Below are 15,720 nucleotides of genomic sequence, written 5' to 3'. Positions count from 1 at the left end.
ATTGATGGACTCAAGTGTGGCAGCGGTAGTGAGGTTGACCCAGGATCAGACATTGTTTCGTTCTGCTGTGCATGGGGTCACTATGAGTCGGTTCCGACTCAATGGCACCTGACAACAACAACATGGTCCAGGTCTCTAAGGACCAAAACAAAGCATAAAATTGAGACAATTATCGAGATAAATGGGAGGGACAATATTATAATGAACCATCCCTGAGTTGGGAGGCAGGAATCCCAGATTTTAGCCTCTCTTTGCCATTGTCTTGCTGTTCCAGGATGGGACCCTCAACATCATCATTGAGCAAAATCTATGCTTATAAAGTATCTATACCTCTTCTGTAGACAGAAAGAATTTATGAAGGTAAGGAGATATGAGGGGTAGAAAAGTACTAAAATGCAAAACAATAAAACACATTTTTTTAAAGTTAACATTGCCCAGTTTGTACTAGTCTTTTTCAGACAGTTCCTAGTTTTCTGCCTCTTTCTGGGTCTGCAGAGTTGGTTTCAGATAAAGTTAAGGGGAATCAAAACTAGGTTCTAATCAGAGCAGCCAAGAGTCTCAGCTACCTCCATAACTTCCCCGGAGAGCAGCAGGCATTGGTCCCTGATGCAAGTCTTTCCTGGAGAAGTGAGGCCAGGGAGGAATAAGTGGCGACAGTTTATCTGTAGCTGATGCTGGATTCATTAAGAGGCCTGGTGCACTTTATCTGCTTCTTGTCCACAGAGCCAGCTGCTCTGAACACTGAGTCCAGGGCTTGTCACCATCCCAGTCCTGGTGGCGTCAGGTTGGAAGGGTGTGAAACAGAGTGTTCCCTCCCTCCCTCCACCTCAGTCTTTCCTTGTCTCCAACTGGATATCCTCCAGGGGTCAGATAGGAGCTGCAATTGCAGGAAAGAAGCTTGAAGTCCTTCTGTCAATGCGTTCTGACCCCTAGACAGTGAGGGCCTCTAAGTTGATTTGACTGTTCCAATAAAGGAGAAGCCCAGAACTCGGAGGGAAAACGGAGATGTGGACATACCTTTATCAAAGCCACCTTGCCTTGAATGTAGGTGACACTTATTTTAAGTGGTCCCATTTGTCCTTGTCCTTGTCACATTCTCATGATGGAGGAATGGGATAAACTTCCTTAATCCAGAGGGGAGGCTCAGGGCTGTTAAACCTCTTTCTTAAATGTCTTAATGCCACAGCGACTCAGTGGTAAAATCAAGAATGGGATCCAGACCTCCAGAGTCCTGCCTGAACCTTTCCTGGGGCTTCTGTTATGGATAGAATTGCATCCCCTAAAAGATATGTTAAGGTCCTAATCCCTGATACCTAGGAATGTGGCCTTTTTGGAAATATGGTCTTTGAAGATGTTGTCAGATAGCATAATTCAATACTAGAGTAGGGTGAGTCTTAATTCAATAATTGTTATTCTTATCAAAGAGCATATACACACACACAGTGGGAAGATGGCCATGTAAAGATGGAGGCAGAGATTGGAGTGACCTCCAAGCCAAGGGATGCCAGCCATCAGCAGAGCTAGGAGAAAGTGTGGGACAGATTCTCCCTCAGAGCCTTCAGAGGAATTAACACAAACAACAGATAGCCTGATTTCAGACTCCTAGCCTCCAAAACTGAGTGAGAATATAGTTCTGTTCTTATACCTTACTCAATTTTACTAGGAAGCTAGTTTTGTTTCTTCTCCTCTCAGCTACCTATAATGGTGGGGAGAGTTGTAACAGAGGAAGAATTAACAATTTGGACAGAAGGTAGCTGGTTTCAAAGACTACAGGGCAAAGACTGAGGAGAAGAGAGACAATGAAGGAAGTTGCGATGTCACTTTTGAGTTTCTCAGCTGGACAGGCTAAAAGTGTTTGTTGAAACTTAAACAAATACTTGTACACCAAGGTTCATTGCAGCACTGGTCCCAGTAGCTAAAAGGTGGAAACAATTCAACTGTTCCTTAGCAGATGGATAGATAAACAAATCATGGTATGTACGTATAATCGAATTGAACTCAGCCTTAAAAAAGAATGAAGTTCTAATACATGCTATAACATGGATGAACCTTAAAAACATGCTAAATGAGTTAGGCCAGACACAAAGGGATAAATATTGTATGATCCCACTTAACATGCAATATCTAGAACTAGCAAATGCGTAAAGATAGATGCTTTAGGGGAAAGTAGATTAGTGGTTACCATGGGCTGGGAATAGTGGGTAGAGTTAATGCTCAGTGGATAGAGTGTTTCTGTTTGGGATGATAAAAATGTTTGGAACCAAATGGTAGTGATGGCTGCACAGCATTATAAACATACTTAATGCCACTGATGTAGCACTGTAGGATCACCACCGAACTGCTAACTGCAAGGTCGGTGGTTCAAACCCATCAGCTGCTCCTAGGAAACCCTAAATAGGGTCTCTATGAGTCAGAACTGACTCAATGGCACAACAACAACAATAATACCAATAATTGTAAACATAAAAATTGTTAAAGTTTTATACTATATTTACCACAATAAAAAAGAAGAGTTTATTGTTGCTAATTAATAATAAGGAAATTTTAGAAGCTGAGGAATCTTCCCCCAAAGGGTAATGATCCCTTGCCACAGGGGAATACACAGTTATTTGTCCCTTCAGGGATTGATAGAGGAGAAAGTGAATACAACAGGATCCTGCTACAAATCTGATATTGTGAGACTGCGCAAGGGAAGACTTAAAGATGCTCAGATTTTCAGTCCACTGAGCAACTCTAAATACCCAAGAGTATCTGCGTAACTTCATACCCTCAGACCCAGCTGACCATGGTGTGCTCTTATATAGTTGTTAAGGGCTTGGGGCCCTGGACTCAAACTATCTTATGTTTAAATCTCAGTTCTTCTTTTAACTAACTTTATCGCTTAATCTCTCTAAGCCTCCATTTCCTCAGATGTTAAATGGATGTAATAAGAGTATTTAACTCTCAGGATTAAATGAGGTCAAGTAACTACACAGGGTTTGGATTCATGATAAGTACCCCATAAATGTTAGTTATTATTTTGAACTTCTCTATCTTTAAAAAAAAATTTTTTTGCATGTGCTTTAGATGAAAATTTATAGAACAAATTAGTTTCCCATTCAATAGTTAATATATAAAGTGTTCTATGATGCTGGTCATATTCCCTACAATGTGTAAACAAGTACTGTCTTTATTTCTGCCCTGGGTTTGGTTTCCCACTTTCTTTCAAAATGTCTATCCCTTCCTGCCTTCTCATCTTTTGCTTGGGGGCAAATATTGTCCTTGAGATTTTGTATAATTGATTGTTCTTAAGATCTTGTCCTCTCAGGTACTATTGTTTATTTGTGGGCCTCTCTATTGTTTGGCTGAAAGGTGGTCTCAGGAATGGCTTCAGTTCTAGATAAGAAGGGTGTTTTATGGTCACAGTCTCAGAGTTCCCCCAATCTCTACAACATCAGTAAGACTGGTGGTTTTTGCGAATTTGATTTTTTGGTCTAAATTTTTCTCCTGCCCTATCCAAGACCCTCTGTTGTGATCCCAGTCATAGCATTCGGTAGTGGTAACCAGGCATCATCCAGGCTGTGGTTCATGTGATGCATTAGTCCTTTGGACTAGTTGCTCCGCCAAGTCTTTGCTTTTCTTCACTTTCCTTTGCTCTGGACTGGACTTCTCTATCTTGAGAGGATTTTAGAGAGGGAATTTCCTTATCTGTCAGTCCCAACTCCATGCTTCCAGAATGTTAAAGTCTGCCCAGTGGCATTCTTTTCCTGGCCTGTGTGTACACTCCTTCATAGAACAAGGTGTGTCTCTGATATCCCTTACCCAGTTAAGACCCTTTTTCTCTTACTCCCCTGGATCTTCAAAATCTGAAACTGAAAAAGGGCAAAATGCCCTGCCCACCAAATAGCTGGAATGCAAGGGCCACTTGACCCCTCCATATAAACTCTCAACAGCCTCTACCACATCCAGCTGCTGCCCCCTGGAACTAGAATGGGGTGGTATATAAATCCTGTAAGTGCTTCTCCCCAGCTCCTCAAAAAGCTGCTTATCAGAGAATGAAACACCAGCCCAAGCTTGCCATGACAGCAGGAGCTGCCTGAGAAGAGAGGATGAGATAAATGAAGTATCCTTCATCCCCGTCAATGTGGCCCAGACAGAAACCAGGTGCAAAGCAGTGAGCCTTCATCTTCTGTAAACAATCTTCCATTGCCCACTGCAGCAGCTTGAGCCTGAAATGGGGATTAGAAGAACAGCTTCTGCAGGCCTGGGGCCTCTCAGCTGGACAGCAAGTTAAAGGGCATGCAAGATAACTGGCTGCTGGGAAAGATGCTTGAGGAAACACAGCCATTCGTCAACAGGGGGTTCGCTTGACCTGGCAAGAGCAAATCTGATATCTAAACAGTTCCCTGTGTCCCTGAAGCACTCTGAAAGTTCTCCAGCTAAATATTTGATACCACATCAGATAATGGCCCAAGGCTTCCCACTAGTGCAAGAAAGTCTGACGCTAGACGGGAGAGTCCTAATGAGCTCTGGACTTGGCTGAAATCAAGCAGACTTGAGGTGGGGGCATCTCAGCTATGAAGATTTTGGTGCACTATAACCTTAGCCAGGAGTCCTGGGGTGGTGCAATCAGTTAAGCATTCACCTGCTAAATGAAAGTTTGGTTGTAGTTTACCCAGAGGTACCTCAGAAGGAAGGCCTGGAAATCTAGATCCAAAAACACAGCCATTGAAACCCCTATGGAGTACAGGTCTACTTTGACACACACAGGGTCTCCATGAGTCAGAGTTGATTCAAAGGCAACTAGTAACCTTGGCCAGCTCAAGCAGAGCCAAAGATCTCATCTGCCCAAAACTGGTCTTTTGTTAATCCATGAAGGGAAATGGAACTTAAATTCCTTTCCAAGGCAATTCTCCCCTCCCAGTTCATCCCCACCTGCCTCCTAACTTCTTGAATAGAAGTTCCACTTGCAGGAACTGAAACAATAACCATAATCCCTGTGCACAGAGAGGCGATGGATGCCAGCTTCCTTAACCTGAGATTACAAAACAAAGTTAAGTGCTTGAATCCCCTCAGGGAGGTGGGGACAGACAGGCCTGGTTAAATGAAAGAGCTTTTCTGTTTGCAAGCCCTATTTTCCAGTATTGGGGTGAGAATGGCTCCAATTCTGTGTTCATAGTTGCTTGGAAAATGGGAGAATTAAAGCACATTCCAAATAGTATTGCCTCAAGAGAAAGATTTTCCACCTCTGTCTGGAAGGTAAGGAATGGGCTTTGGGGCCAGACAGATCTGAGTTTAGGTTTTAGCTCTGATATTTACTAAGGAGGCATTCTTAGGCAAGTTAAGTGACCTCTCTAAGCTTCGGTTTCCTCATCTATTAAAACAAGGTAGTACTATCTTGTCTTAGGGTGGCTGTGAGGTTTAAATGGTAAAATATGTATGGAAAGTACTAATCAGAGTACCTAATACAATTAATTAATTAATGGTAATTTACCTGAAACAGAATACCTGATACAGCACCCCAACCAAGTATCTCAACCTGGGGTGCTGTAGGATAAGCACTGGACTGCTCACCATAAGCTTGGTGGTTCAGAATCCAGACCTTGTGGTTCAAAGTAACCTTTCAGTCAACTGCTTACCCTACAGCATCACACCAGGTCTCCAGCAACCCAACGGTAGCTATTATCAGTAATGAGATCTCTGTTATTAAAAGAAAACTTATAAACAGAAAAATGTGATTTACCTAGAATGTATGAAGAGTTACAAAGAGGTAGGATTGGGACACAAAACACAAACTTTTAATTATAAAAAGTGTCAAAATAATAACGCACAAGTAAAGGAATATAATTAATATACTAAATACCCAGTAACACCTTGCTTCAACAATTATCAACAAAGCCAGTATTATATCACTTATAGCTCCAGGAATTGATGAAATACCAATTGAGATGTTTTTAAAAAACAGATGCATTGCTGGAAATGTTCATTCATCTATGTCAAGAAATTTGGAAGACAAGGCAATTTGAAAAACTGCTTGGCTAACCGACTAGAAGAAATTCATATTTGTACCCATTCAAAAGAAATGTGATCCAACATAATGCAAAAATTGTTGAACAATATCACTAAAATCACATACAAGTAAAATTTTGCTTAAGATAATTCAAAACAGTTATAGCAGTACATTGACAGAGAATTGCCAGAAATTCAAGCTGGATTCAGAAGAGAACATGGAATAAGGAATATATTTCTTATGTCAGATGATCTTTGCTAAAAGTAGAGAATCCCAGAAAGATGTGTACCTGTGTTTTATTGACTTATGGATAATGTTGCCAAGAATAGGAATTCCAGAACACTTAATTGTGCTCATGAAGAACAGGAAATAGACCAAGAGGCAGTCATTCAAACAGAGCAAAGGGATACTGCATGGTTTAAAATCAGCAAAAGTGTGCATCAAGGTTGTATCTTTGTATATGAAGAAGAACGCAGCATCAAGATTGCAGGACACTCATTAACAACCTGAGTCTTTTGGGTTGTTTTCATATAAGTATCAGTTGCTACTGAAAACAAAGAGCAAAGCACTTACTGATGAAGATCAAAGACTATAGTTTCAACATTGGGGGAAAAAATATCCTCACAATTGGACCAATAAGCCATATCATGATAAATGGGGGAAATATTGGAGCTGTCAAGGATTTCATTTATTTGGGTCCACAATCAACATCTTTGGAATTAGCAGCAATCAAGAAATCAAATGATTTATTGCACTGGACAGATCTACTACAAAAGACCTCTAAGCAAAGAAGTCACTTTATAGACTAAGGTGCACCTGACCAAAGCAATGGTATTTTCATTTGCCTCCTCTGCATGGGTCGGAACCGACTCGAAGGCACTTATCAACAACAACAACCTCTGCATGCAAACGTTGGACAATGAATACAGAAGACCAAAAAAGAATTGATGCCTTTAAATTATGGTGTTGCCCATCAAGTACCAATCCTATCCCCTCTGTATACAGGGTAGATAGGGATGGGCAACTTAGACACTGGCTACCTAAAATGAGGGGGCAATAAAGGCACAAACTGACTGGCTTACAAGTTTTCAAGAGGGAGTTTAGATTAAGAGTGTGTGGGACATGGTAGATTTCCCACTGAATAGTTTTCATCTTGTCTAGATGGTGAAAAAAGATGGGGATAAGAGTCTTGTGATTCAATAATGAGTAATTGTTATCATTACTAATTGCAACTGTCACAATTGTAAAGGTAGAAGTTCTGTAACAGAAAGGGGCCTTAATATCCAGAATTTAAAACTGCAAGAGGTACCCAGAAAGGGATGCCAGACCCAAAGGGTTGGTCTTGAAGCTACTTTGCCTACAACAGGAAAGATGCTATTTCTCCCTTTTTTTTCTTCTTTAAGGAGAAGAAAATTCAGAATTTCATCCTGGCCCCAACCTCTGCCTCCTGGTACCCATAAAAACAATATTTTCCTGATCAACAGGGCAAAACCTCCTATTTCCAGCTGTCCTTTTCCCGTCTCCAGTTCCACACTGAGGCCTTCACTGTAGACAGATTTCTCCAGCAAGCTATTTTCTCACCACAGAGCCCTGGCTGATTTGCACCCCTGAAGCACATCAGGACCAGCACAGAAATGAAAGGACTGAGACAAAGTCAGCTGCACTAGGCCCAGGTCACTGGTGATCAGATTTTTTAATGAACATGGGGGCCGGGGACTTGAAAAGAAGGTCGGAGTTCACAGAAGGGCAAGTACAATATGCTTCTGAATTATTAAACCCTGCACATGTAGACATCAATGTTCCTCCAATACCCATTCCTCTAAGGAGCTCAGTGCTGCACTGAGCAGCCAGGGCTCCTGATCTCCAGGAAACTTTTGGCTTTACATTGTCAAAAGAGTATGAAGGAAGCTTAACAATTGGGTATACTCTAAGAATTGGGGTCCTACTCAGACTCTTCAGGTTCTTGACTTCTCTTTTCCCAAAAAGGAATGCAGGGCCAAGTTTTCAAAGTGACTCCAGGAAAAGAATGTAGCCTAGAGATGAGAAGTGTTGCTCGGCAGTCCTCTTTGGACTGTAGCTAATGCAACTTCTTCCTTTATTCCCATCTGGTCACACCTTTGAATATTTGAGATCTTGACTTCATGGTTTCGATTAGAATGACTTTCTTGGCATTATAATCCAAAGCATCATCAGAAGGAACATATATCCTTCTGATATGTGTTTTTATTTATTCCACCTCGGAGTTAGTTCCTTTATTTCCTCAGAAGGCTTGATAATCTGCTTCCAGTTCTACTCTGTATACATGGAGTTGCCATGTGTCAGAGCCAATTCAGTGACAACAACAACAGGGGCAAGATACTATCCATTCCTCTGTAAACATGGTGATGCCCTAACTTAGTCCACAGAAACAGTATTTTACATCCTACTTTGGTAAGTAATGTCTGGGGTCTTAAAAACTCATGAGTGACCATCTAAGGTCTCTCCCTATCTGGGAAAAAGAAGAGTGAAGAAAATCAAAGGCATATAGTGTGACTTCAAAAAATTGTCCAATGGACTAACAGACCATGTGAACATCAATCACCATGACCTTGAGACTAGAAAAACTAGATGATACCTAGCTACCACTACCAACTGCTCTGAAAGGGATCATGTTAGAAGGTCCTGGATAGAGTGGGAGAAAAATGTAGAACAAAACTCAAAATCATAAAAAAGACCAAGCTTACTAGTTGGATAGAGACTAACAAAACCCCTAGGACTATGGCACTTAGTCACCCTTCAAACCTAGAAGTGAATTCACCCTATGACTGAATTTTCAATCAAAAATTAGATAGGTCTATAAGGAGAGCTATAACATTAGGGAGGTATGCACATCTTAGATTATCAGCCATTTGCTTTCAAAAGAGTAGCATTTACCCAAGGACAAAGTTCAGAAGTGTTAGGAAAGAAGAAGGAATGGAAACAAACAACATAGGGAGTGGAATAAATGATGTTACATTGTGGGGATTGCAATCAATGACATGAAACAAAGTGTTATGAATTAATGAATGGAAAAATGATCTCCTCTGTAAACCATCACCCAGTTCACAATAAAAAAAAAGTGTTTGCTTTTTTTGTATGGTGGTGCCCATTTTTAATAATGATGGTGGCTAAGCCAACCATGCAAAAGTTCACATGAGAAGGTGTGGGGAAGATCCCAAAAGAATCTTGGAGTCATTGAGAACTTTTGGATCATTTGGTCCTAGTTCCCACACAAGAATCTTGCCTCCAATATTCCTGACAGATTGTCATACAGTGATGCTTTAATAAATCTAGTAATGAGAGCTCATTAGAAACTCAACTCAATTTTGGACAGTTTTTATTGTTAAAAATTCTTACTATAAGTTACATTCATAGGTACAAGTACAACAGAAGGAATGGAAGCCTTTTCAAGAACTCCATGTGGTATTCTTTCAGATATTTAAAAATATGTTTAATATCTGTTCTAAGTGTCTTTTCTTTTCCTAACTCACTGTTCTCTCTCTCTCTCTTTCTCTCTCCCTGTATCATTCCTTCTGTTCTTCTTCCCACTTTTAGAGACATCTAAAACCAATCTCTCTTGATACTTTATACTGATGACCTCATTCACACTAAAAGTTTTTAGGGTTTCTCTCCTCCCATGTACCCTTGTACTTTAAGAGGATTTGCAGAAAAAGCAGCCTGAAACCACTCTTCCTGGTTGTAGATTTCAGACTTTAGATGGCCCATACACCCCATATGCTCACTCTACCTCTAATGGTCTTGTCTTAAATCTACCACCATGACCCTCCCTGCAAGCATGTCCCATGTCTTTGGATTTTTCCAATATCACTTCCAATTACTTGAAATTTCTTTGGCTTCCAATTCTTTAGCTAACAATTAGGACTGGTGTTGTTGTTGTTGAGTGCTGTCACGTTAGTTCTGACTCATAGGCACCCCAAATCAGGTTTCTAAGGAGTGGCTGGTGGGTTTGAATCACCAATTTTTGTGGTTAGCTATTCAGTGCTTATCCAATAGCAGCACCACACCAGAACTGATGATAGGAAGGACAGAAGGGAGGATGGGGAAAGAAATTTATGAAACATAACTTGTCCTTGCAAAAAGAAATTCTACATTTATTTCTCCACTGTATCTTATCACTGCTACATAATGATTTTTACTGATTCCCTGGAAAAAACTGATATTCCCTTTGGTCAGGGAGGTGATTGACTATCTGCAAATTAAGTGAAATATGGTGTGCTTAGAGTCCCATAGCTTGTGAAAAGTACGAAGATCCTTTCTTTTAGTATGGTTGTCTCCAAGTCAGCTCTAACACATGGGGGGGGCAGGGGAGGGAAGATTGTAAGATGCCTGGCTCTTGCCTTCCCTTAAACTATTTTAGTCTGTTTGACACCCTTACTGGTATACGCTCAGGTGAAAGGATACTGAAGCCGGATGAGGGCTGGGATCTTTAAATATGTTGAAAATGTTATCTGTTCTTTCTCAAATATGTCTCTCCTGTTCAGGTATTTGCTCTGTGATAGCCTTTTACCTTGGCAGCCGCTGAGTTTCTATGCTTTGTATTTCAAGACTGATAAGAAAAGGCAAGACCTCTCCCCCACCCTCACCGTTGCTTATTTGGAGCACTTGGTGAGGAGAGGCCATCCAGGACCTGGACTGCAGGGCCTCACAGCCAGTGGCTCACCCACCTCCCCCTTGTTGTACATGCATGCTTTGCTCATCTGAAGAGCAGAAGGTAAAGGAAAGGAGAGAATAAATGGGCTTCGTCTTAGGGACTCACACAGGCACTCTAGTGATCTCCTTATCTGCAGACTTGGCAAATTCTTTACAACATCTGATCAAGGAAGGGCTTTTTTTTTGATGTTTCTGCATGTTCTCCATTTACTGCCCTGCTGATGGGATATGATGAGATGCCCTTATCAGAAGCCCCATCAGAGCTTTCCAGAAGGGTTGCAAAGTCTGCATATTTTTAAACAAACAGCAAGCTAGTCCCACAATGTAGCTTCTTTGGGGCTAAAACAACATTTGCATAAAGCAGGAGAGTGGATGCCAGACCCAAGTGATCTACTGCCCCTAATCTGGCTTTATATCCTTCCTCTCTCTTCTTTCTGTCTTCCCCCAGACTCCCCATCATGTTAATTCTGCTGTCGGGACCATTCTACATGTTCCCAGGACCTGGGTGAAGTTAAGGGATGGGAAGCTGTTCCTCGCATCCAGGTTTCTCCCTTCCATCTGCCTTGCTCCTTGTACTGCACATCAGGCCTGTGATGCTCACAGATGAAGTAGGGTGGAGAATCAGACTTTTGATCTATTTATTCCTCAAAATCTTCAAAGCTCTGACCTATTTGCCGCTATGGATGGAAGTCCTCAAGAAAGGAGAAGAGATGTGGAAGGAAGCTGATTGGTGTAAGAGCGTGCAACTGCGCAGACCTGTGGTCTCTAACCCTGGAACTAAAAGCCCCCACATATAGCATATCCCAGTATTATGACTCCTACTCCCTGGGAAGCCAAGGTATCTCTACATCCATAGGAAGAATGTAGGAAGAGGTATCCTCAAAGAGACACTTCTTCCCAAATTCATTTTAATGGCCCCCTTCCTATTCTCCCAGGGTTGCTGTAATATACCAAACCTGAGCCCTTCAAGTCCAAGATCAACTATGTTCAAAGTACATACATCTTTTCAGTCTTGAGGGCCACTCCATGTGGAAGTTTCCAGAAGTAAAACCTCCCATCATAGCCACAAGATCTGCAAGTCACCAATGTCTAACTTGGTTTCTATTTGCAGGAATTGTCCATCTTTAAGGGTTATGTTTCTGTTGTTGTTAAGTGCTGTTGAGTTGGTTCTGACTCATAGCGACCCTGTATAGAGCTTTCGAGAAGCAGATAGGGATAGCCCTTAGCTGAGCCTGATGACTGGATATTTGCAGAGACTCTCATTTTCTTTTCCAAAGGGAAAAAGAAGAGACCGTGACCTGAGACCCAGAAAAATGCTTGATAACTAGAGGTGGGGATGGAGTGAGGTACAAGAGAAGAAGAACCATGACCTTAAATGAATGGCATGCTCCATATTGTTGTCATTAAGTGCCATCAACTTGGTTCCAACTCATAGCAACTTTGTATAGAGTTTCCAAGGAGCAGCTGGTGAGCTTGAACCGCCAATCTTGCCGTTCAAACTGACCACCCACAGTGCCACACCAGGACTAGGTGAACTTATATATATTCTTGAGAACCAGAACAGAAAAAAAAAAAAGAAAGGAAAATGATATGTTGCTTTTCAAATATGTGATCTTGGGTACATTGCGTATTTACCCTGTGCTTCAGATTCTTCATATGTCATGTGAGAATAATGATCATACCAGCCTCCCAGAGATGTGGTAAGAAGTAAAGGCTAATAGTAAGATGTTATATAAATACCAACAATAACAACAATGGCTGCCAAGAGAAGTCAGGGTTGTTGTTGTTGTTGTTATGTGCTGTGGAGTCGCTTCTGACTCATAGTGACCCTGTATAGGGTTTCCGAGGTTGTAAATTTTTATGGGAGCAGAAAGCCTCATCTTTCTCCCACAGAACAGCTGGTAGTTTCAAACTGCTGACCTTGCGGTTTGCAGCCCCATTCGTAACTTCTACACTACCAGAGCTCCTTAGTAGACTATTGGAAAAGAAGTAGAATTACCTGGACAGCAATGATAAAGGGGATCAGAACTGGAATAGCTAGCCTAGCCTAAGTCATCTGCACTTCCTTCCCTTGAGCTAACAGGCCCTCTCCTTCTCATGTGTTTACAGCGTTGCTTGACATTGACACTCCTTTCCCTTCTCGTAAATGACACAGACTCTGCTCAACAAATGTTTGCTCCTCACAAATGGCTGCCAGGCTGACAGTTTTCTTCCAAAACTTGAGGGATTTGTGTGGATTATAATATTAGTGATTTACACAGTCCTAGAGGTCAAGTCTATGGTAGTGTAGTGGTTACGAATCGGGCTGCTAACCTCAGGGAAAGCAGTTTGAAACTACCAGCTGTTCCACGGGAGAAAGATGAGACTTTCTGCTTCCATAAAGATTTACAGACTCGGAAACCCTGTACAGGGTCATTATGAGTCGGAACCAACTCCACGGAAAATAACAACAACAATAAGAGATCAAGTATATGAACACAATAATTTGCAAGAAACAGAAGATTCCTCCTATTTTTCACCGGTTATCAGTCTGCCCCATTGTCCTTCAGAAATATTGTACCCAGATCAAGGGATATAATATTCCCCACTCTATGTCAAACTGATCCAATCACACTCTTTATTTTCGGTTCAATTCTGGACACCTCATTTTATAAAGATATTACCTAAGGAAGGAAGCTAGTGCCTGATTGGTACAATGTGTTAAGCTCTTGACAAGTAGCTGCATGGTCCCAACTCTGGGTTGTTCAAACCACCCAGAAGACAGGCCTGATGATCTATTTCCAAAAGGTCAGAGCCTTGAAAATCCTATGAAACAGTTCTACTCCACACAAGGAAGAATCTTCTTTTTCTTGCAAATTAATGTGTCCATAGACTTGACCTCTAGGACTGTGTAAATCACTAATATTATAATCCACACAAATCCCCCAAGTTTTCAGAGCCTTGTAAATCCTATGAAACAGTTCTACTCTATACACATGGGGTCACCATAAGTTAGAACCAGTTCATCTGCAATTAACAACAGATGGACAGTTGTGAAGGTGAGAAAAGTGGGAAATCTCCAATGATTGTCCACTTAGCATTGAGATCTCTTAGAAATCCATTCACCTGAAGGAGGAATAAAAACCTCTTAGGCTATATTATGGGGAGCCTGTGGGAAAAAGGAGACCAGAACAACAGAAGAGAGTTTAGCAATGAAGATTTTTCTTCTGTTGTCTCTAAGACATAGGAGTCCTGGTGTGGCACTGTAGGGTAAGTACTGGAATGCTAACCACAGAGTCAGTGGTTCAAACCCACCACCAGCTCCTTGGCAACCATAGACTGATCCTTATGGGTAGAAACCAACTCAATGGCACTTAACAACAACTATGAACTGAGAAGCTGCTAGATGATCATCAAAGTACCTAAGGGCAAAGATTAATTAGTATCTCATTTTGGGTCAGAAATTTCTCTCCACGTCTACCAACATCTGGGTGATAAATATCTCTCTCTGTTGCTGAGAGCAGATTAACAAGTACAATCCTTCTCTAGTGTCTCCATTTCCTTAAGCCAAATCCGTTCATTAAGTTTGCACAGTTATGTGTGCGTGTGTGTTGGGAGGAAGGGAAATCCTTACTTTCCAGGTATACTTAATGTGGAAATAAATACTTGCTCTTCAGACCCATCAAGAATCTGTCCTCACTATGCTACCAGTCAGAGGCTTCAGTCCTCTGCTGGAGAGTGCACCTGGAGATATAAAGACTCACTTCCAGTTCCAATCTACAGCAGAAAGTGGCTCTAGGGGTGCTGAGTTAGACACCCTCTGTGATTGCAGGAAAACCTTTGGCACTCAGTTGAAAGGCACAGATGGAAAAGGGTTCCATCCAGGCTTCCACGTGATCTGAGACAAGAATCTGAGTTATGTCTCTCGGCAACTGAGCAAACATTTACACTTGTCACCAAAAAATAAAATTGAGAACTAAACTTTAAAGTTCTGGGAAGGAAAAAAAGAAGATGGAACTAGGTCCTTTTTGTTTGTTTGTTTCCTAAGGGAGGAATTTGACATTGGGAGCAACTCAGCACCTGGCCAAATCAGAGGATATACTGAGCAAGAACTCTGCCATACCTATTAACTTAAATTAAAACCTAAGACACTGTTTTTGTCTGGAGAAAGAAGAAAGCAAAGTTCACATCAAAACTATCCCAAACTCTCATCTCCTTTTCACTTAGAACAAGAAGACTAAGAAGGAACACCAGTCTCTATTGCTGATTTGAAAAACAAAACCAAAAAACCCTATTCTTATTCAAAAGAACTCATCTAAATAAATAAAATATATTTTCTGTCGTGAAATAGAGCTTTTCAGAATAAGACACTCAAAAGTTAGTTTTGGTAGATGAATTTAACCATGATTGAAAGTTTGTGTTGTTGTTTTTTTTTGTTTTTTGTTTTTTGATGCATTGGAATGTTTAAGAACCCAAAGTTAGGATTGGTATTTGGCACTAACTGGGAATTCTTTTTCTTTTTTTTCTTTTAGTTGTCCTTTTGTTGTTCATTATTAAATTCTAGGAATAAGGGGTTTGTTTGGTTTTTCTTTTTCCTATTCAAGGCAGGGGGTACTCAGTTAAAGTAGAAATCTTATGTTTTCAGCCTATTAAACTCTGGGTCTAAAACATAAGTGACAGTCAGGGGGGAAATCACCTCTTTGGGTATTTGGCATTCTGTGAAGAAAATGTAGGAGGAGACCAAATATGTTTGGGAATTTTAATTTTGGTTTGCTTTGTTTTGATTTTTGCTTTTCTTTTGAGGGTTTAGCCACACACCATCCAACATGGAAAGTTGACTAATTTCTTGCCTTACCCCCTCATGGAATCTTGGAAAGAAAGATTAAAGGATTTAACAAGGGGTGTTTTTTCTCTTTTTAATTCTATGCTGAGAAATCTTGTGTTGTCTACTCACACTTCTCCAAAGTTCTGTTTTGCGCCACATGGTAGACAATATATAAATTCCAAAGAGTGGACGAAAGTGAATCTTTCAATACCTGTAATTAACAATACCTGTCTGCGCT

This window comes from Chrysochloris asiatica, unplaced genomic scaffold (genome assembly GCF_000296735.1).
Source record: "Chrysochloris asiatica unplaced genomic scaffold, ChrAsi1.0 scaffold00007, whole genome shotgun sequence".
NCBI classification, from domain to species: Eukaryota; Metazoa; Chordata; class Mammalia; order Afrosoricida; family Chrysochloridae; genus Chrysochloris; species Chrysochloris asiatica.
Note: the sequence above shows the minus strand (reverse complement) of the source record.